We start from the raw sequence: 22,654 nt of genomic DNA on the forward strand, positions 1-22,654 counted from the left end.
CACTAGGCCTCTGTACTCTACGTCATTGTACTCAATGCCATTGCACTTGCACCATGGTGCAAGGGTGCCTGCGTTGGTGCTAGGCTGTCAAAACAGCACTAGTGCAAGGGTAAAGGACACAAATGTGCCATGTTGGTTAAATATGGCACATTCCTGCCCTTTCCCTGTGACGCAGGGCAGTGCAGCAAAGTGACTTGCTGCGCTGTCCTGCACCACTAGACTCCTAAATATGGCCCTAATAGTCTACAGATGAGGAAATGTGTGGAAAGAAAGATGAAAGATGCCCCAGGATCACACAATTTAGTGAGGTGATGATGTGACGAACAATGGTCTCTGGATACAAAGGGACGATGTGCATTCTGCAGCACACATAGAAGGGGCACATTGCCTTTAATGGTCCTTGCAACACAAGCACCCTTGCACCATGACCCAAGGGTGTCTGCATTGGCGCTAAGCAGCTTTTTTAGAGCTGGTGCCAGGGAAAACACAGGGATGCGCTGTATTCTTGTGAATACAACGTTTTTGAAATGGAACAGCGCTGCATAATTTCTTTGTAAATATGCCCCCAGGTGCCTGGTGATTTCGCGCTGTGGGTGGGTGTTATGTACGAGGGTTTTTTGAGACTGCGAACTCGACTAGAGCTTCAGTGCCAAGAATAAACAGTTTACCAAAAGAGGATGACAGGCAAATCATGTGTGATTTTTGGGAAATACCTTTTTGTTACCACCTTCATAATGACCAGCCCGCTCTCCTGCCCCAAACCTGGCCCTTAAGTTTGAGCCTTGATTTATTGACTTGCCGGAAGTGTGTGACCATGGGCAAATCAATTCAGTTCTCTGTAGCTCCCTGTTTTATGTGGTAAAGAATGGGATTGTCTTGAATGGATTCAGTTCACAGTTTTTGCCAATGAAGAAAATTAATACAACAAATTGTACTTAGGAAATAGAAATAGTGGCCCATATTTAGAATACATCCAAGGTACAACCAGCCAGTGAGGGAGCTTAAACGGGCTCTTTCAATTCCGAAATAGCCAAGCCAAATCGCAAACAGCAAAATCATTCTCCTGATTCACAGAATTAGGGAAAATAGGATCTTAACCTCTTGAATGGAATTACGCACAGTGAAATAACCTCAGTTTGGCTGAATTATAAACCAGAGTGGATCCTGTGGAGTTCAGATTAAGGTGCTCAGAGAGTTCGATTGCGGGTTTCAAAGCCAGGGACACGTGCAAGCGGCAGCGAACACCACAAGCACACACATTTCTGATGATCATAAAACTTCTCCTGAATATATTCCAGCCATCGAAGGGGTTCGACGTTTATTCTTTTTTTTGAAGAGAGGAGTTAATCCGTTTTCAATGTGGCATGGAGGAGACAACTCCCCAAATTAGGTGTAAGAATAGGGAAGACATTTTAGGTAAGGAACAATCTTTTCTCTAAAGAGAAACCAATAAAAAGTGAAACCTCTCAAATACATTTATGCGTCACACTGTGGCACGCAGAGGTGTGTTCTTGTTACCTTTCCGTACCTGTAAATGGCTGTTCATTTAAGTATTTCTGAAAACCAGCACCTGTCAAAGATTTTCAAGGCTACTTCTGCAGTTCTTTGGAAATTCCAAGAACGTCCGAAATGTGCTTGCAGTGTAGGGGCAATTCTACAGGAGCGAATTTCCTTGGTATCCCCTTTGTGATACGGGTTCTGCTACTATCTGTGCGACTCTCTGACCTTTGAAGTCCCCCTTCATGGCGCCTGAAGCCCTTCCGTTTATGCCTCACACATCATGGAAGCTGATCCCTTGACTGACTGCGGTGTTTAAGGAGAAGCAGTAATGAGTAATGAAGGAAACAGCATTAATTGCTGGGCGCAGGAGTGCGTCGCCTTTCCCAAGGTGTTCAGCTGTTCCTAATGGAGCGCGTGTTTTCTTTTCATCAAGGCAGTGGAAGGACATTGTTCACTATAAAGGCGATGGTGACCAGAGCAGAACAACTCCTGAGTAAGAAAATAAATGCATGTTAGCAAGAGCGACATGTTTTCTCAGCCTCCCATTACACCAGCATATTTTTAAAAAGTAATTCACAGACACTCGCACGTACACACACACACATTAAAGTCCAGCTGAATTTGGTAGAGAATCCATCAGGGGACTTTAGCATGATAGCAGAGGAGCCTCCTGTTGACTTAAAACTTGCTTCAGAAATATATCACTACCCAGCGCACAGTCAGGACCTATGCCTGCCTTATACGTTCACACACTTTCACTTCAACAAGAAGTGCCACTCAGACTTCACCTCACCTGCGGTTAAAATGTGCCACAAGATGTGAATGCAACTATCGCAGTCAGAATTTTCGAGTGCTGCCCATCACCAGCTCTTCGCTCTCATCTAGCTCTCCATTACCCCTTTCATGATAATAGTCTATATACCTGCTCCCCCCTCGACCATTCTTGCATTTATAGACTGCCAGACCCAGTGGCACTGAAGTAATTGTCATAGTAGGGTGCTGCCAACAATATTACGTCACTAAAAAGTGTAGCAAATGAGCGGCGCCCATTCAGCGGGAGAGCGTTATGGGTGTGGTATGTAGCTGGTGGTGCATTTTGGACAACACTGTTGCAAATATGTTACTAAAGCATGGTGTGGTAGCACACTGTTGTTTACCAACAGAACATTTTCCTTTGAAAAGGCCACTAAATTTGCATTGATAGGAAGTTATATTGAAAACACTATACTGCGCATAAATTATGAAATGTGGAACCAGGGATTCAATGGGGGATATTCTCAAGAATGTATGATAACCATCAACCATCACAAAATAATCTTAACGCAACTTTCAACATCGCAGTCTATCGTGGGAAAAGAACGCCGTGTTAACTAAGTATTCACAACGCGGAGGCACCATGCCATAGACCCCCGACAACGTGTCAAATGTCTGCGAGAAAGTCAATGCTACGCCGCAAAAATGCGAAACACAAACACAAAGAAAATTGCGATGAGGCCAGTCACACGATACAAAAAGCAGCGAAAACCAGTGGCAGGCCTGCAAATCACACGTGTCTGGCAGGAAAATGCACTATAAAAACAACAAAAAGAACACACCAAAAGCAACCCAAAGTGCGCAGCAACATGGATGCACCCGGACCGCGTGCAGAAGCAACCGCAAATCCCACAAGCCTCACAGACCACCAGCAAGGAACAACCAGGCCGGGGAAGGCCAAGGAGAAGAGGGAGAGGAAGATGGGGTGCAGTCCGCAGGCAAACCAGATCAGCATCACGGAGGTGACAGAACACTACCATCAACTGACCTACAATTGGACTACCGTGAATGCAGTTGGAGTGTCGAGGAGGTCAATGGAAGAGGCCAAGAGGCGCTGGCATGATGTGAAAACCAAACCAAGGACAAACCTGCTGCCAAAAAGAAGGCAGCAATGGTAACAGGAGGTGGGAGTCTTGCACCACAGGAGGAGCTGGAGGAAACCAAGGCCACAGTCATCAGTGTGGAGACGGTGCAAGGAGCTGGGAGTCCTGACACAGCTCGAGAGGACCTGACAAAACATCAACAGGGCGAGTAACAACCAGGGACTGGGGGGACGGGGGTAGATGGGCACAATGGCACACATGCACAACGATGTGTAGCACACTGCACACTTACAATGACCCAGGATCATGTCCCTGATCCCCATTGCTCACTGCAGCGCACACACATAGCAATCACAGCACATCCGACGATAACGTGGGATAAGGTGCAACACTGACACTGAGGAACAGAGGAAACAACTGGGTCCGCTCATGTAAGTGTACAACCTCACATCCGTCATGTATTCCAAATGTCCACTTCCCCGCATCAAATTTGCAGCACCCCCCAAACAGTCACCATGTACATTGACATACCGTCTACATGTAAACAAGAACAATGCGCCAACATACATGTCAACCCAATGTCAACATGGATCTCCCCTTCACATTGCAGAGGGACAAACAACACCTCCAGCAGAGCAGACCAGACAACTCATCAGTGATTCTGGAGAGGACCACCACGCCTTCGACACCGACGCCCTACAACAGCTTATGGATATCCCAGGCAACCCACCACCAGGGCAGCCAAGCTACATAGAGGAGAACCCAGCCCCTGCACAGACCACACAGCAGGGAGCACCCGCAAGCACAGCTGGCTCACAACACTTCACCGAGCCACACATGCCATTCCAATGCCAGGTGTCAGAATGCCAAAAGGAGGTGGGCGAACAGGTGCGGGTGGTGCCCGTACCCATGGAATACGAACTAGATCACATATGTGGGTGTCTAATACCCTTCAGGTACCACCTATACCCCACAAAGGAGACACACACTGCAACAGAGACACATGCATATGCACATTTCCAGTACCGAACCACGCCCAGAGGCACACAATTATCATTCACACACCCATGTTGGCTCTGCAAATGACGGCCCAGTCCACTCCTCCTACGTATTGAGTGGGTGACGACAAAGCTACATGTCCAAACTCTAACCCGCTGCCTGCGTTGACATGTCTGCGTCCGCTGCATACTGCACAATGTAATGTAGGGCCAAGGGCCCTCATGCATACTACATGACCACAGGGACAGACCCAGATAGAATGTGGAACTGGCTACGGGCATGTGCGCCCGGCCCCTTTATTGGCAGGGCCACGTGTACAGTGATGCCTGTGATGGATGTGTGTGGGGTGATTGTAGGCCAGCCCACATGAAGTGGTTGGTGCTGGCAACAACTTGAACAGTGAACACCATTAAGATGGAAAATGAAAACACCAGCCTAACAGAGACAACTGCTGAGCAACATGGAGGTAGCCGGAGCAAGTGCAGAGGTCACCCAATATGCAAACAAGTGTCCGTGAGTTGTAGTGTACTGAGGTTGTGGCACTCGAGCTGAGCGCGCTCATGTGTACTACTTTTCTAGGATTGTGTCCCTTCGGGATATACCTGATGCAGTTGCAGTGGGGTGTGATACACCTGCATCATCTTCTTCATCATCGTCCTAGGTCTCCCACACTGCCAGAGGTGACATTACTGTGTAACCTGTCCACAGCACAAAACTCAATCAGTAACGGTCCATGGGTTGCAGTGGCACCTGGAGTGCTGAGCAGGGTATCAGGCAGATGATGGCATCCACGACAGGTGTGAGCAACTCCCTTAGTCTGCCAGTAAGACTGTTTTAACTCTGGCAGATGGCCGTTGGAGGTGGTCCTGGCGAAAGTGGCGTGTGCCTCCTGCGGTGATACGACGTCCAGGCCGGTCAGGACTCGATTTGATGTGTGAGCCCTGGTGGTCTGCAGTTGAGGCTGGAGGCAGAGGACAGCTCATGGCCACAGACATATGGCATTGATGAACCCAAGGCCATCGTCTCAGAGGCCATCCAATATTCAATCAGACAGGGTCCCTGACTTGAGCTGCAAAGAGTTAATGGCCCCGGATGGACAGCCGCCGGCACAGGCACACCGCCACGGGACACTGACTTGCGGTCCATTGAGGTAGAGCCACGCGGACTGAGAGGGTCCTCGACGCTGTCCAAGGGGAATGTGGTGGAGGGTTGCGGGGCACAGTGGAAGGTGTCCTCCAGGGCATGATGCAGAGAGCAGTAGCCGTCCGGAAGCAGCACATGGAAGTGTGGAATGCTGCAGCCTCATTTCCAGAACCAATTCGGTATCAGCTACATAAGAATGAAGACTACCCCCAAGTCCATAGACTCAGACACCACCAAAGTTCAACCAGAGAGTGTCCATGAATGTCGGGGAACAGACTTAGTAGCACAGGGGCTGAGAGGAGATGCTGTCTGCGATGATGCCGGTACAATGTTATGAACTTTGCCATTGCTAAATCAAGACTCAGTCCCAAATGTGTGACCTACTCGACCACAGTGTGGGCTAGAGGCAGAGGTCAGCAGTGACCCACAGCCACGTGTCGTTGGCTTGCGATGTACAGTGAGTGACACCAGGGCAGTTGTCGGTAGTGTTCGATCATCTCCGTAACAATGATCCTTTTTTACTCCTGACTGAAAAGCGTCATCCTCTTACACCTCTCCTTGCGTGCAATGATATGTACTATGCCATTGAAAAATCGATACTCAGTTCCAAATGTGTGACCTACTCGAGCGCAGCATAGGCCGAGGGCAGTAGTCCGCGTGGGCCCACAGACATGTGTGGTTGTAATGTTATGCACAGAGTTGTTGGCACCACATCGAAGGGAGTATAGTGATCTAAACTCAGCCATAAATAAACTTCTCTGCCATGGTGTAATCAAGACTCAGTTCCAAATGTGTGACCTACTAGTCCGCTGTGTATGCCGGTGGAGTTCGTCAATGGGAAAGGAGTACTGCGGGCCTGTTTTGCCCAGGCCGTGATGGTCTGAGGAGGCTGCCAGGGTTGCGGGCCTTAGGCTTGGAGCTTGCACCGGCATGTGGTGGGCCCTTTTTGACACACGCCTGTGTTGGCAGATGGTCATCGGGGCCTAAGTGCGCTGGGGTGGGAAAGACTGGTTCTTGGACCAGAGTCCCGGGGTGCAGCAGGCACACAGGTTCACAGGCAACACCATTCAACTACGTCGTCCTCGTGGCGGGGACAGAGGCGCCGCCTTGGCAGACATGTTGGGCATGCTGGAAGAGAGCCACGCCCAGTGTTATGTTCTTTTTATTCACACCCCGACGCTGGCCTGGCATATGCCGGGTCAGCCCACTCCACTCACACTTACGGGGGGACGTAACAAGCTACATTTCCGCGATCTCCCCCACTGGCTGGGTGACATAGTTGTGTTTACTGTCCACTACACTCCAAACACCAGCGGTGTGTGTCGTTATGGATATGGGTATGGTCTGCATACTGCAGCCTGGCCCTCACATCCACGCCACACTTGGCATTGTGCATATTCTTATTCATCAGTCACTCATTCGCACATGCCAGGTCCCCACCTCTTCCCACATTCTGCTGTTGTGTGGCTGAGGTGCCATGCCATTGATGGCTTATGTGCATGGCTGGCCCAGGTTCCCACAGTAAGTTCTGCTGTCGTGTCTGGTTGGTGTGCATGTGGAGTGGTGTGGCTCACTGGTTAGAGGCGGCAGACCCGGAAGCAGAGGACGGCCCGTGACCAGGGTTCAATTCCCGACGCGGCAGGGTCGTGGACCAGGGTCAGCAGACTCGATAATTCTCGCCTCGGTGCCTACTCTAACCAGGGATCACAATCGGCAACTCTGGGCATTAGCTTGCCTCATCTCCACAACGGCCCCCCACATACGCCGGGGATGCCTGGTTTCACCTTGGAGATACCCAGTAGAGACCATCGCACAGGGAAAGCCAGGACGGGTTCCCCAGCGGTCTACAGCGCAGAGATACTCCTTCGGGAGTCGATTCTAGCGCTTTAGAAACCCACAATTAATTAATTAATTAATTTGATTATGTTGTTTGGCATGTTGTATGTGAGCTTGTGACGTGTGCATTCCTAGGGCTGTGGGTTGCATGATTGTGGGGTTGAGGCATGTGGCGTGTTCATTTGGTATTTGCCAACGTGCAGTGCATTTCCGTGGGTGCCATCCTGGTAACGCTGCTTGATGATGGACTGCCGGAGGATGTGGGATCATACACACTGCCTGGGTGCTTGTCATCGACATTGGTGGAGATTCGCCAGTAGTCCACTATTGCCTGGACATTGATGAAATACGTGCGCTTTCAGTAGCAGGTTTTGTGTGCAGTGTTTCCAGGGGACATAAGTAGGACATGTGTGCAGTCAATTGCCCCCTAACACGTGCAGGAAGCCAGCTGTGGCATAGACGCCTTTCTTGGTCTCTGGCTGTTCCTGCACACTGTGGGGGAAGTATAGATAGTGGGGTACCAAGCTGATGGTGTCATCCATGACAGTTGTGAGGAACTTGGATTGGGCTGGCTGTGTGACTCCTCCAACTTAGGCGGTTGTTGCTTGGAGGGTCCTGGGGGGGTGGCGGTGGGTGTTGTTGCCCTGTTGTAGCTCTGAGCTGCATGATCGTTGGCTCCATAGCATCTGTTGTACTTCAGGTGTGGCTCTGGGCTGGGCTGCCTTTTGTGGTGCAGGCTGCCGTCCGACTTTACACAGGTAGAGCAGGTGTTAATTTTCTGCTGCTAACGCGCCTTATTGCATTTTTGGGGATCTTATCGCCTATCTGGCTGGTCGTTGTGAATGTTGCAGAGTGGTGTTGTCGCAGTTTTTTGCATGGGAACGGCTACTCTGCATCTCATTAGCGATAGTTGCGGGGGTGAACTGTGGCAATGTTTTTTGTGGCTGCTATCGCAGGTAAACTGGTGATATGGACTGTTATCACCAGCTTGTGAATGGGGCGATACATTTTTCGCCACTTTGACTGCGATGAAGTGCCGTTAACTCGGCGATAACTCCTTGAGAATATGCCCCAATGAGCAGTTATCATTTGCGCATCACCAAGTAAAGTGTCTTTATTTGTTTCCATCCTGTGTTGTGTTTCCAACACACTTCAAATTACAAAAGAAAGTGCTTCATTTGTGCTTTCCAAACTGCTCATACATTTTTAAATATTTACACAGTTCAAGTTTTGATGTGTGTTAGAAAAAAAGAAAATCCTCCAGCCTTTTCTCTCATACGCAGCAAAATTGTCACATACTTTGCCTTACAAAATTATTTTACTTTGCCTTCAGAGAAAGAAATGTAAACTTCAATCTTCATGTTGAAAGAATAAGTAGCAACTTGTCAGAAGACATACCCTGACATTTGACCTCTATATCAAGATAAAATGTAAAGGTATATTTATTGCTCATCCACTTCTGACCTTGAGCATAGCTATTGTAGAGGTGCCCTTACTTTTCCCACTCCTATTTACCAAACCCTAATCACTGCTCTGCATTTATTAACTGCTAGAAGCCCTGAACTGGGCCCTGCAGGATTTCCAAACATTCTCTTCCTGAAGCTGCACCCTAAGCACTCTTTGCTATAGTTTGAAAACAGCAGGTAAAATCAACTTCCTACCAACCATATGGATTCAGAGTTGGACGTTAAAGGAAAAATCTTCAGATTTGTGCAGAAAGTGCAGAATCCACAGGGGAAAATTTAGCACTTCGCCCACAAATCAGAGGCCTTTTCTTTAGTGCCTTTTGTCTCAGGGATCTTAATAGGAGTTTCTTGGTTTTCTCATATGACCAAGCACCAAGAAGAGACACTTGGACAGCAAGGGAGACCAGGACTCCTACTGGAGCAAGTGTTTTTATATTAGTATGGCACCTCAACACTCAGAAAATGTCTCGAGTAAGGACAAGTGTATGCAATCCATCACTGACACAATATAGTGGTAAACAATATCGTTGAAAAAATATTTTGTCAAAAATATAATTTATCACAATATCGTGATCCTATCCTTGTAATGGTAAGTACCGAAATATCGGGAAAAAACACAGCTGACACTAATATCGTCCAAAAATAGTCAAACATATACTTGTTTTTTAATAAGTATAGAGTTTAAAGAAGTAAATGTTAAATATTTGTATATATAATGGTAATATAATGTAAATTAAAGATATTCCACTAATATTTAATACTATAAATAAATATATTCTTTTATAAACACAAAGTTATTCTCCTGCTTTTTCTCTCGGCACAGTAAGAAGGTATGGACACAAACATAGGGCCAGATTACGAGTCTGGTGGACCAAGGACTGCCAAACTCATGGTGGCATGACGGTGGCAGAACCAGCCACCACCACACCAGTATGTAATTATGTTGTGCTCTATATATATATATATATATATATATATATATATATATATATATATATATATATATATCCCTAAACGATCGTTTAGTATAGCAAAAGATGCTCGGACACCTTCCTTCTGCAAAAAGCGATTTATTGCGGCAACAAACAACGCGTTTCGGCGGTAAAGCCGTGATCACGTTCCGTTAAGCCTTGATCACGCGTTGTTTGTTGCCGCAATAAATCGCTTTTTGCAGAAGGAAGGTGTCCGAGCATCTTTTGCTATACTAAAAGATCGTTAAAGGACGTGTTTGGATTTCCGGTATCCAGGCTCGGACCGCCCGATGACAGCTTCATGACTTTACCGGAGATTGTGGAGAGAATATATATATATATATATCTCTGTGTTTTTTTCACTCTATTGTACATATAGGTGAAATCTGCCCTAAAATACAGTTCCAAGCCATTTAGCCCTACATTCGTCTTGAACCCAACCTTCCTGCCTTCAGGAAGCGGTTGAAGACCTTCCTGTTTCGCTGAGGGGTGGTGTCTTGCTCTGGGTCTAAAAGCGCTGGGATGCCTCCGGGTAACCATGCGCTATAGAAGCTCGTAATTCATTCATTCATTGTCCAGCAAGGTACCAAACTGGTAAAGCACGAACACCAATGTTTAATTTTCAGTCGGCATTAACCTACATCCACATCTTATAGGACTTTGGGATTTGTCATATTTCTGTTGCTCATCTCCTAATCAGATTCCAGGCCTATGATCCACCTACACTGGTCCAAGTTGATTACTCTGCTCCCCAGCAGAGGGATAAAAGGTCAACCCACACAAAAAGGCAGAGTGATTGTCTCAGTTCCTGGAAAAGGAAGGTTTAGGGACAAACTTTTCATCTGCTAATTATATTGTCACACTGCCCCTAGGCTGGGGCAGCCCAGGCCCACTGGAACAAAGGGGGAAGCCTAGACCTTTGAGTCCAACACAGGAGGGGGTTGCCTTTCATGTTTTAGTTGGAAGGGATCAGGCAGATGGTCATCAGGTGCAAAGCTGAGGCTCCCAAGGGAGCTCTTAAGAGATACAACTTGAATCCTCCATTTTGGAATGTCTCAAAATGGTGTGCAGGAAGGTTGAGACAGTGGTGTAGGGATGTTGTAGCATCCTATGATAGGCCAGGGTGTCTGGCCACTAAAACGTTCCTCCACCACCACTTAAAACCCCATGTACAAGGGCCAGACAGTTGATAAGACCATGGACCTGGGAGGGAAAGCAGCAAAAAGATTCCCAGTTGGAAGGTCAAAGATAGTCTAAGGACTTTGACTCCAGCTGACCGCCATGACTAGGATTGGTTTCTTCATGGCCAGTGACCCTGTCCCCGTATGACCTCTGAGGACTAATTGGGGAAAATAACCTGCTGGGGGACTTTGAATGGTTTTCCTAAGAATTATGTGATCTGATTCAGTCCACTGCTGACACTCAGTTGTCCTGCAAGAAAGCAGGAGTCCATGGAGCCTGAAAAGTGCAATAGGGAGGGTGTTCTGCCTCCTGGCTATGGAGGGGCTGTGGAAGATGCCACCCAAGCAGAAGAGAGTCTCATGACCTAGGCATAGGACAGGTCTAGTGCAGGGTACAGTAAAACTGCAGCTTCCCATGCAAAATGCCACTTATAGGGCAGGAGGCCTGAAGAGAGTGATCCTGGTTTTCAAAACCAGAAAGGAAGGGAAAACGAGCCTGAGGTGCTCCTCCAAGATTTGACCAAATATTCTGTGGATGGGCCAGGCAACAGCACAACACTAATATTTTATCCGCGTGGGGAGATGGCATGTAAGGGGCCCCCTCCCCTACTTATTTTCTACCTTGGGGCCCTCATATCCCTGGTGGCCAGTGAGAAGAAACAAAAGAAGGCACAAGAGGGTGCAGTCCTCCATTGTCCTCAGGGGCCCCAATTTCTAGGAAACAAAGACAACACAACTGTCTACATGTTTAACGCTCCCCTGTGCACATCTCTGGGGGTGGAAGGGAAGGTGACTCACATTGACCTTCTTCCTCCCTGACCATGCTCTTCACGGGTAGGGCAGTTGACTTTGCTCCCACAACTTGCAGAAGCCAGAAAGCAGAGCTACTACCACTCGACAGGAGCATAGAGGAATGGCGCTGGCTCCCCTGCCACCCTGGGATGGGAGCTGCAAGCCTGTAAGGTCATGAGGCCCCTGAGTTTGTGGGTGCCCAAGTGAAAACCAGAGCAACCGAAAAAGAAATAGGAAAAGGAAAAATGCCCACAGCATGGGTCGCACAGTGGGGAAGCGACCTGAAAACATCTAATACACTATTTACAGGAAGGGGCGATGATTGTTCCTTATGCCCCACTAGAGCTTTATTTGCATGTGGATTGGATTTTGTTCTGCCCCGGCATGCACAGGGACACCGCCAATGAACTGTGGGGTCACTGCAGATTTGCAGTGACCCCACAGAAGAATTTAAGCAGTAGTAACCCTAACTCTCCTGGGCTTCATAACAATGACCTCAGGAAGGGTCTGTACTACTTTTGGGCACTCCCAGAGCTGGAGCTTGTATTTTCTGCAGTGCAGTGACCCCTTGTGGTTGGTCTCATAGGTGCATTTTGGGGCCTGTAGATTGTTATGAAAGACTCTGACACCCATGTTGATTTTAATTCAAGTATGCTATTGACAACATTGTTATTGAATAATGGATGTTTATCAGTATGATATCAGAATGCTTTTGATGGTTAATACTGTGCTTACTGATTCTAATGGTGTTGTAAGACTGAAACATAATGTGGATGATTTTATGAATGTGGTGACACCTTGACAAAGCAAGTTGGCCTGCCTTACATATACTAGGACCCCTTATAATGTGTTACATTGACACAGAGTATAATCTGTGGTCTGGGCGTCATCAGTGCTTAATTTGTAAGACATTAAGTGTCATGGCCCTCATCAGGAGGCCACTGCAGTCTACACCACCCATTGCCCCAGCCAGCGATGCCTATGACAGTACCAAACCAGCTTCTAACCATCACGTTCCCACAAGTGTGACAATGCAGACTATTCCAGGCCCCCAAAGCTATAACATTAGCATTGCTGGCAGGTAATAGTCATTTTTAATGTATATTAAATGAATACACAAAGTGTTGTGGTGCTCACTCTAAATCAGACAAACAGTTTATCAAGTGCTGGTGCTGCCAATTAAGTGCTGGTGCCGAGCACCAGAAACCACCGACTCAAATTAAACACTGGACGTCATGAACCCCCTGCTTTAGCAGATTATGCTGTGGTGGGTTCTTGATGGGCCCGTTCTGTCTGCAACTCGGCAGATAACAGCTCATAATTAACTTGAAAGGGTGGGTGAGTGTGTCAACAGGATGCATGGAAGGATGGATTTAGTGAGTGTAAGAGTGGGTGGATGGATGATGAATGAGTGTAGAGACAGGTGGATGCGTGAAAGGAGGAATAGATGGATAAATAAGTGAGTGAGTGAAAAGATGGATGGATGAGTGAAAGAATGGCTGGCTGAGTAAAAGGGTGGATGAATGGATGAAAGGGAGGTTGATGTATGGATGAGTCAAAGGATTGATGAGTGAATGGATAAATGTAAGGGTGGATGCGTAACTGAATGAAATGGTGAGTGAAAAGGAGATTGGCTGGATGGATGAAAGGGGAATGCGGATGAGTGAAAGAGTGAATGGATGAATGGATGAATGAGGTAAAGGTTATGTGGATAAGTGAAAGGATGGATGGATGGGTGAATGAAATGATGGGTGGATGGAGGTGTGAAAGGGTGGATGACTGAGTGAGAGGATGGATGCATGAGTTAGAAGGAGGATAGATGGAGTAAAAGGGTGGATGGATGGAGTGAAATGGTGGGTGGATGGGTGAGCCAAAGGATGGATGGATGAGTAAAAAGGGGATGGAGGGATGGACGGATCAAAAAATGGGTGGATGAATGGGTGGCTTGATGGATAGGTTGGTAGAAGGATGGATAGTTTAGATATGGATGAGCATACAGATGAAGTAACAGTGAAAGTAATATGAATAAAAATGAATGGATGACAGAATGTAAATGTGAAATGGTGGATATCAGCGGGTGGATGGAAAGATGAACGGATAGATGCTTTGGTGGAAGAGATCTCTTCTTGAGAGGGTCGCAATGTCTTGCTTTGCATGCTTGGTGCAATAAGAGCTTTGTTTGAGTGAGGGATATTTTCATTTTCTGTTTACTCCTATGTCTGTTAATAATGTGGTGATCCCCTGACAAAGACAGTAAACCTGCTTTTTTTAATGATATCCCTTATAATTTGATTTTGCATCTGGTATAAGAGAGGAGTATTGTGATTATAGAGTTCAGGATCCACTGGGGATGCAATATGCTATGAGGCTGTAACTAATGGAATCTCCATCTACTTAAAATATATATTTGTGATTTAAAGCATGCATAGTACTTGGAAGTGTGTGTAATAAAAGTACTTTTCCTTTCTTAAAAAGAAAAGCACAGATAAGCAAATAATTGATGGAGTGTTGTTGTTACATGGCATCAAACTGGGGTTTCTAGACCACACCACCTTCCCTAAGCAGGCCTTGCACTGCTCTGCTTCTCTACTCTGAGAAAGTAAAGTGCTACAATGGGATGAATGGTTCTCAGTAAAGAGACAATTGTGGACATATTACTTGTGAAGGACTTGCGTCATTCACAACTAGTAACCAAAATTTCCCTCTCCCCACATCCCACACACACACACACACATAAATAAATATATATGTGTGTATACATACTATATATATCTATATATATCTATATATATATATATATATATATATATATTTCACAAAACAAAAGAGCCCAACTGCGTCTTATCACTGAAAGCCGACTTTAATAGTCTCAACGCTGCAGCACGTGATGTAGTGTGTTTATCTAGGTACCTGAATCGATATTCCTATTATTTGCCCTTGTGTGGTTATAAATCAATAATATCCCTACAACGGCATAGAAACCCTTTTCATAACTCAGTCATAGCGCATGCTGTCACATTAAGCAAGCCTATTCCTCCAGCCCCCTAGAAAGCACACCGAGTTCTTAAACAAATCCAAGCCTCCAGCAACCTGGGAAATCCCTGCTGCTTTGTTTTGATTTTGTCCGAGAACTCCTGTAAAGCACTGTAAGAACGTCCAGTTCTTAGTGACATCTTTATTGACGTCTTATGTCCAGCCTTACGTCAAACCCGGCACCTTTCAGGTATAAATATACCAACGTTGCCTTAATCAAACACACGGTGGTAATCCTGGAGCAGAGCAGCTATCTACTTCCGAAGAGCCCAGCTGATGCGAGAGCCCACGGACGCTGCCCCTCCCTTTTGACGCGCTGAGAAAGACGCTGTCTTTTCTCTTGCCGAGAAATCCAGCCTCCGGCGTTTCCAGCTTACCCTTGCGGGTGACTGGGATACCGAGTCCTGAGAGAGAGATACCAGCCCTCCTGCCTTCTAATACCCAGGTACTGAACTGACTAAACCCTTACAGAGAATTCTTGAGTCAGATTCTTGGCAAAACAAACTTAACTTAAACTGCTACTTACTTACTCCCTCCCACGTATTAGGCTTAGGTCAGGTACACCGGGGAAGGCGTAGTTAGAAGCAATAGTTGAGTACGATTAGTCAATGTATATATGTATGTATCTATTTTATCCATTTTAAAGTATCATATGGCTAAGAAACCATATCAATGCTTTTACAGTATTATTTCATAATCCTGCTTTTACTGTATGCACTTTACTTAACTATAAGTATTGCAATTGTAGCAATTCATTTCTCTTGTATGAGGAAAGAGACTGCTCAATAAATAACACCTTTTATTGAAAACGCCCGTCTCTCTTTTTCTCTGCAATCTGGTGAAACTAAGTACGCACTTATTGACTGAGTGAAATAGCTGTCTTTTGTTTTCACACGACTCTAGAGATACACTCTTAATCAGGGAGAGCAAAGTTGTCATGTTTTGTGGTTGTCAGAAACTAAATCCCTTCTTGTCTATCCAGGAAGGTTAAACTCCTCCTCGCCTATTCGAGAAAGTTTCTAGTGAACTCTGAGCTAGCTGGCAAAAAACTTAAGTCTAATATAGTCAGTAGAGACCTAGTTAACCTCAGTCCTACGTCTACACTACTGAAGATATTATTCCAATGCGCAGAGCCTATTGGGACTATAGGAACTACACTACATGGTGCCCAACGTTTGGTGAGGCGATAAATCTAACGCAAGACGTTAGAGTAACTCAGTCGTGCTTTTTCACACAGACCCTTTCTCCTGTAAATACTCCAAAGACGTCTGGAGTGGGTCAAAGGTTAAAATCCGCCAGAACTTAGTAGGAAGAGATTTCTATGTATAGTTTTTGGTTAATTCAACGTTGAAGGATACAGTGTTCCAAAATATTGTGCACCTAATCTTTGTTTCCTTGAAACTTGATCTGCAACAAAAAACCTTCCTGTCAGTAAAATGTCAGACGGTGAAGAAGATAGGGAGGCAGCTAGAATAGCAGCTCGTCTCCTAGAGGATGACAATAGTCTCCTGCAAACCGACCCGGATGCAATACTCATTCCGGTCAACATAAGAAAAACTATAACTCTTAAACTTATAGAAAATGGACTAACATCGAGAGGTGGTACAGTCATATTCGTAATTGAGGCACATGAATATCGGCAGACAGAGGTATTCTATTCATGGATAAACTTTCCAGCAGCAAACGCTGTCACACATGAATTCCACTATTACAAAATAGAGGAACCACCGGATGACTGCACTCCTTTCGAGGAGGTGGAAATCCCACTAAAATTCCAAGAGCACCTGCTCTGGTTTAAAGGTGCCCTAAAACATAATAATCACATCACCAGGCTCAGTCCACTAGGCAGACCAGGAGCAACATGGCCGGTTCTAGCCAGCTACACACCACATCCCGACATCGAAAAAATGTCAATACCAGAACTTTTAGCACAGCTAAAACAACTGATTAAAATTCATAGACAATTAGTCCAATATGTAATGCGGACTTCAACAGTCCAACCAGCTATTAACATTCCACAGCTGACCCCTCATCAAGGGAATACAAATAAAATAACACCACAGAACATACAGTCATGTCTGGGTAAAGTACCCATAAAACGGGAACAAATTCCATTCTGGTTAGCACAAAAAATCACTCAAATAGAGGCAGTATTTCCGGATACTACCCTTACTGAGAAACACAGAATTCTGACTATCTGTCTTCCAAAGGGGATCGCACCACATGTGGAGGACTGTGACACTTGGGGCACAGTCTTTGCTTCCATTTACACAAAAACACATGGTGTTCCGTCCATGGCGGTAATACCCGATGTGCTAAGACAGATTCAAAATGAATACGGTCCAGAACCTGCTTTAACTCTGGGTATGAAATTACTGAAAGACTTTTCAAGCAGGTGTCAGCTTTATTATTATCTAACATAAAAGGAGAAGCAGCATCTGTGGCGATCCGCCAGAAATTGAAAGAAACAGATATAGCAGAACAGCCATTTGAACTTGCCAGAATCATAGAAAAATCCTATGAAGAGCTAGGAAGAGATAGTTTGGGTGGGAAACCAGTAAAACCCCAACTAACTGAAAATCCTGAAAAGATATTTATTAAAAATAATCTAAACACTCCAAAAAAGAGCTGGGATGGAAATAAACAATCCACTCCCAAAGAAAAAAGATTCCAGTCCAGAGGAAAGTCTCCTCGGCGGAGAGAAAGATCTCCGGACCAAGGACACAAGTCTCCCCAGAGGGAGCCCTCTGAGAAAAGATACAACCTTAGAAATAGGGATAATTTGAAGAAACCTGATAGATATCGAGATATTGATACACGTCCCTCTCGATCTTTTCAGACTTCCTCGCAGAAATCGGAAAGAAGAGGACGGTCAGAACACAGGGAAGAGCACGTCAAGTCCAAAGACAAGGAACCTGCTCATCAAAGTAAAAAATTACAATTTCCAAAAAAGAAGGTAGCCAGTATTAAAATAATCAAACATGCCGAGGATCCTGAGGACACAGCTGAAAAACGGAGAGTGGGCTCAGACAATGCTAGACAGCGCAGCAGAAGTGAGCATAGCTCGCAAGATCCTGATGAATCATCTGGAGACAGTGGACATGAATGAATACATTCAGGTGGAAACTGCAGATACCAGAGTTAGCAAACCTCATAAAATATACGAAATAACATTACGTATAGAGGGAGATAAGACTAGGAAAATAAGGGGTCTATTTTGGGATAACCTCTCCAAAGGCTATGACATCCTTTTAGCTGAAAAAGACTGGCCACCGGAGTTTGTCAGGGAGTGCCCTCATGGCGAAGAAATGATTATGCCTACCTTCTCAAATCACATTCCAATTCATAAAAAATATACACTTGCAAGAAAGTGGGCAGTAGCCCAAGCACCTGCATTATATAAAAACCATGTTGGATGGGATGAGGACTCTCCTCCTCACAAAATCCAGTTAAAATGTCAAACAACTGCACAGAGGCAGTACCCAATTAAGCAAGAAGCTAAGAAACAGGTCAGGGAGATCTTAGATCAACTTAAATATCAGGGGGTGATTGAAACATGCACCTCACAAATGAACAATCCTTTGTTTCCTGTCTCCAAGCCAGACGATTCATATCGTCTAGTTTTGGACTACAGACACCTTAACTCATGTTGCAAAACTTTTGCAGTACAAAACTCACATAGTGCAGCACTAATGAATAACATTGTGCGCAAAAAATACAAAACAACATTAGACATCTCTAATGGATTCTTTTGTCAAAATATAGCACCTGAAAGCAGGTATTTGACCGCGTTCTCAATAATGGGCTCGCAGGAAATTTCTGTCGACTCCCACAGGGGTTCAAGAACAGCCCAGGATTATTCTCAGCAAGAGTAACAGAGTTACTACAAATGTATGATGATGAGGCATTATCTTATGTCGATGACATCTATCTAACAGATGATGACTTGGATACTCACTTGAAAAGAGTGAACACCATAATACTTGGGTTCGCAGCAGAGGGTTACAAATTCAACTTTAAAAAGTCACGAATTGCCCATCTAACTGTCCTGTTTTTAGGATATGAATTATCAAGTGAAGGCAAAAGCCTGGCAGACAATTTCTTAGAGAAATGTGCTGTAATCCAAGCACCAAGAATGCTGAAAAACTTACAATCAATTCTAGGTTTCCTGAATTTCGGAAGAACTTACATTCTAAATTATGCAGAAAGGGTTAAACCTCTCTATGAACTAATAAAACCAGATTTTAAAACAATCAATTGGACTCAAAAACACACAGAAATTTTGAGATCATTGCAAACAGACATATTAACTAAAACAAAATTGCAAACACGTGATAACACACGCAACCTTGTAATCCGAGTCATCCCAGGAAGATGCGAATTCACGTACCTAACCTCTAATGAGGGAGAAAAGGTACCAATAGCATACAAATCACATTTGTACACAGAAGCTGAAAAAACATTCAGTATTAAGGAAAACGTTGTACATGCGGTTCAAACAGCTGTAGCAAAAGAAAGAGACCAAGCCGATGGCAGACGGATTACTGTTATAACAGCAGAATCAGCCTTTGAGGCATTAACAAGCCCATGTAATTTAACTACTGTGGCATTAAATCCAAGATGGATACAATGGGAAAATTATCTTGCTACAAACAAAGTGAAATACTATTTTGACCCGGAAATGAAAAAATTCAAAAATCTAGAATATGAAAGAGAATATCCTCTGCCAATCGACATTCTGCCCATACAACAGTACGCCTGTGTAATATATACAGACGGATATGCACAACCCTCGGTTTGGGGGAAAACAAGCCTATAACGCCACATGCGAGATTGTTAAATACGTGTGGCGCGGGGGTAAATTGAGACCTCTGGTAACAAAATCACACTCTGTAGAAAATAATTCAGATAAACAAACTGAAGTAATAGCGTTAAAAATGGCGCTAGATAATGCCGATCGCGAATTCCCGACACTAATAGTGTGCGATTCATATTACTGCATCAAATCATACAATAACGACTTGCAGAAATGGGTTCAAAACAGTTACAAAGATGACACTGGTGCCACAATAAAGCAAAAATCGCTTTGGGAACAAGTAGTTCTTTTACAGAAAGAACTACCAAAGACTCACGTGATACATTCATTGAGTCATGAACGTGATGGCGTTCACGTTTCAGGGAATTCATTGGCTGAGACAGCCACAGCGGAAGCAACTAAGCCGGCTTCCGTAGCTACAATGAAGCGTTCAGGAAAATACGTAGACGGGGAAACGATGCTGGCGGTAAAAACGTCATCAAAAGGCGACTGTGCAGCGCTACCCGTCAACTATCCACTCAATTATACATACATAATCGATGCAAACTCCGTTCCTTTTGCTCAAATCCCTGGAGTGGGGGATAGGGTAATTCCAAACACGAACAGGAGAAACTTATTAATAGCAGACGCACATATGGGTGAGGGTCTAAGACACCTTAAGATTAAGGAATCTCTGAAAGAATTACAATCAATATACTGGTGGCCAGGAATGAGCCTGCAAAACTATAAATTTGCATTTTACTGTGAAAACTGCAACAGAGATCGCAGTGGCGAACTGCCCGGAGTATTACCAATGCCCTTCTTTTAGATATCACAAGAATATCAATACGAGATACCCAGAGAAAATGCGTTCCATTAATATTATTTAAGACTAGTTTCACTTATAATGTAGACCCCAGCTCTCGGCTGACGTCTGAACTGTTATAAAAGATTTGCGAGTCTATAGCGGCATAGACGCAATTGGCATGCTACATTCTGACCAGGTTACTGCTTTTAACTCTCGAGCTTATAAGGAGGCCATTGACCAGCATGGGCATTGCATTGCGGGAATCTTATCACTTCATTCCTGAGGGAAATGGGATGGTGGAAAGAAAAATCCGAGACATAATGCAATCTATAACGGCAAAGGTATTAGGTTCGGGGGTTGGGTGGGTCAAACATTTAATAAGTGTCCAACGTAGTCTTAACAGTCTGCCAAGAAGTTCTCTAAAAGGTTTCAGTCCGTACGAACTATTGTTCGGGACTAGAATGCATATCCAGGACCTCGATAGTCAGACTTCAGTGGTAGAAGGAAAATGCTTTGATATCAAAGATCGTTTGGCTATTTTACAGGACTTAAATGAAACAAGAAAAGACCTGAGCAACATAAAGTTGAAACAACAGCCAACAGCCACTGAAGAGAAACCACCTGTCCCAGCAAGGCCTGTCTGGATTCCAAAGATTGGGGATCTGGTCAGAGAGAAAATCGCGGTGAAGAAGGAATTTGGGCCTTCTTACAGAAAAGCAGTACCTGTCTTAGCTGTCAACGGAACAAGATCAGTTGTACTACCGCCCCTTGCTGGTAAAAAGGAGAACCGAGTTGTATCCATCGACCTGGTTAAACCACAATCATGTGGCCAATAATAAGTAGTAGGCCAAGTGGACTCCCAAGAAATAGCAAAACACCAAAGTTTGCTACAAATCAAGAGGTTCAAACTGAGAGACTAATCACATTTGATAAACCTACAGTGAATCAACAAGGACTATGCAACAAAGCCATGGAACTTATGCCTCTTGAAACCCAAATTGCAACAATTCGTCAAGAAACACCTATCTACAACGATGTAGCCACAGACGATACTAATGAAACAAAGAAAAATCCAGAAGCAATTCCAATAATTGACAGAACTGCATTAGGCTACTTCATCAATTTCGATGACTTTTCTGAGGATCTGAGCGAACCTGAGGAACAGCCAACAACAACAAAAACTTTTAAAGACAAAACTTAAGAACTCTTTCATCAACTACAAGAAACCTATCTGATTTCCCCATGGATTGAATTTTGGGTGGTGCTAGGTGTACTTTTCCTCCTGCTTTGGCTCATCATGGTGCTATGCTTGGGACACTTCATTGTGGGAAAATATGTGACAATGAACACAGCAAGCCAGAATATCAACCTGGTCCTAAAGCCACACAAGTCTTCACACATCGAGAAAAGAGAACTTTCTTCAGTAAACTTCTCAGCCAATCCGATACCCGGTGGGGTAGCATGGGACAAAACAGAGTACGATATATATGGCCCGGTCGAGCTCTTGAAGTATCCTCATCAATTTAAGGTTTCCTTAAGTGACTTTGTAAAACCGAGTACATTCTCTGATGAGTGGGATTTTGAAAGTATTAATGATATGATGTCAGACTTAGTTATGTCAGCAAAATTTACAGAACATGATTATTTACAAGGTTCATCGAATTATGATCAGATGTACTGCTACAACCACTATGGTAACCATTATTTGCATAAATCTGCTCAACCTGGAAATGTTTTAAATTATAATCAATGGGAACATTGTGCAACTCCACCAAAAGGTAGTTCAAAAACATTTTATGAGAAATTCCCATACTTCTCAGGGTTTAACACAAGTGAAGCAGAAACGTTTTATTTCAAACTGTTAAATAAGACAGGAATGAAAACCATGCTGACAAATACAAAATTAATCTATTCAGAAACATTTTTTGAAAAAATGAATACATTTGGTTTAGATTTTTGGAAAAATACCATTGAGACAACAATCATCTGGGGGACTAAGGATTGGCAAGTCCAAGGTATAGAATCATTATTCAGAGCCTGAATGATCCCAGAACACATTATATTTTTGAATGACACAATTCAACAAACAACCTGTCTTGGCCTAGCCAAAATTAAAGACTTATACAAACCGTCTATTCCAAAGCCAACACCTGACAGTAATAGCACTACAGAGGTTGAGATAGACGTATCCCATATTTTAAACCAAAACAGAACACATCCTGATTGGAAAAAATGGTTGATCTGGCCCACAGACACAAATAAATGTCAAGATAG

This window comes from Lissotriton helveticus, chromosome 7 (genome assembly GCF_964261635.1).
Source record: "Lissotriton helveticus chromosome 7, aLisHel1.1, whole genome shotgun sequence".
Classification (NCBI taxonomy): Eukaryota; Metazoa; Chordata; class Amphibia; order Caudata; family Salamandridae; genus Lissotriton; species Lissotriton helveticus.